Genomic DNA, 2,034 nt, shown 5'->3' with positions numbered 1-2,034 from the left:
CGGCTGGACCATGCCCAGCTGCGTTTGCACCGGGATGGACACGCCACTGCTCTCGCCGTTGCTTTCGAGCAGCAGAATGCTGAATGGAGAGATGGGGCAGGTGGAAAACCCCAGGGGGGAGAGGGGACACCAGGCAGAGCCTGAGCCTCGCTGCCCCCGTGAGCACAACCGCACGCCCCCCGCGAGCTCTGCCCACGGCTGGGGGCTGCACTGGCATCTGCCCCGGGTACGGCTGGAGGGACCTGGACGGGATTCTGGCTCGGATTCCATAAATCCTGGCGTGGTGCTGTGCCTCCATTTCACAAGGTCTTGATGATCTCTGTATGGATTATAAACAGGACTTCTGGCCAAACCGCCTCGACATTGATTAACTTCTCAGGATTAACTCAATTAGTCCATCCTGTTCATTTCCAGAATTGATTTGCTGGAAGGTTCTGGCGGTCAGCAGCTCTGCAGCAGATCCAGGAGCCCAGGCTCGGGCTGTGGAGCCGTTCTCCAGCCTCACCGGCTCCGGGTACGAGCTCAGCTCTTGCCCCAAGAGAGGGGCTGTTCGGCAGGGCTGAGATCTGCTCAGATACGCCCAGGCTGGAGCTCGTGGTCTGGGATGTGACAATCCCTGCTGGGAACCAGACTGAAAACCACCCGAATCCCATCGGAGAGCCCATCCTGGTCAAGCCATTCAGTGGGAAATGGAGGGACGGGAGGTTAAGCAGCTCAACTCGACGGTATCGGGGCTGGGAGGCAATGCGCACCCGTCTCCCACCTCCCACGCTTCTCCTCTAACCCACCGCGCCGTCTGCTGCGGCTGATGCAGCCAGAAACATCAAGGGATGTTCCCTCCGTGAGATGAAACGGCTGAAAATGAAACCAGATGGATGCGAAGAACTTTGTAAAGATGCTGGTAACCATGGCGATGAGCTGCTTTTCCCCCCCTTCATCCCATCTACCTTCCATCGCCGTCCCCGGCACAGAGCGAGATTTCGGCACCAGTTACATAAGGCCGGGAACAATGAGCCAGGCGCAGCGTGAACCTGCCGTCGGCCCTGTGTCCCACGAGGCCGAGGACTTGGCGTGGGCTTGGGAAGGCGGACGGCATCACCCCGAGCTGCTACCCACATCACAGTCCCCCCGAAAACCACGGCTGCCCCCAGCAGAGGGGATGCTCCAGGGACGCTGGGGACTCATCCCGGGAGGATGATTTATTGCCCAGGTCCAGACCTCGTCCTGCAGCACCCATGCGGAGTTCTCCGGCTTCACCCTGCCTGCCGCTGCGATGAATAACCCAGCTGGGGAAAAAACCAACTTACTGACCTACTTCAGGCTGCGGCGCCTCCGATTTTATACAACTTGACAGCACCATGTCACAGCTGGAGAAAAATGGGATGAGATGCGATGTGGCAGGGTGGATGTCAGAAAGCCTGATGGGGTAACGTGACAGGCAGCCACGCAGGGCTGGTGCAGAGCTCATGGGGCTTACACAGAGCCCATGGGGGAGCCCATGGGGCCTGACCCCCAGCCCGTGGGGCCAACACACAGCCCATGGGGCTGACACGGAGCCTGTGGGGCTGACCCCCAGCCCGGGGGGTTGTGTGCCAGGGCAGTGCTCACACCACATCTGCCCCAGGGATGTGGCAGCACGGCGTGGGCACACTTATGGCCATGCCAGCACGGGCCAGCCAAGCTGGCTCTTCCCTTGCCACCCCTGCTGAGAAGAGGGTCTCCCCCACTCCAAACACCCTCCTGGTCCTGCCTGACACAGGGGTCCTGTCCTTGCTGGGGACAGCTGATGTCCCAAATGTCCACGGTGCTGGGAATGACGAAAATATCCTCCTCCCATCCCATCCTGTCCTGTCCCATCCCTGCTGGGGAGACCGGGAATTATGGGCAGGAGAAAAGACAGCGTGTTCCTCCATGGCAGCCCCCAGCGCAGCCTTGACCCTGTCCCTGCTGAGAGAATTCCTGGTAAATATTTGGCCCCCATAAACGAGCCAAGAGCATCGTTTACCGCAGCAGGAGCCAGCGCCAGAGCCGATG

The sequence above is a fragment of the Pterocles gutturalis genome, unplaced genomic scaffold (genome assembly GCF_000699245.1).
Source record: "Pterocles gutturalis isolate BGI_N339 unplaced genomic scaffold, ASM69924v1 scaffold39498, whole genome shotgun sequence".
Taxonomy (NCBI): Eukaryota; Metazoa; Chordata; class Aves; order Pterocliformes; family Pteroclidae; genus Pterocles; species Pterocles gutturalis.
The sequence above is the reverse complement of the archived record's forward strand: the minus strand, read 5'-3'. Positions refer to the sequence as shown.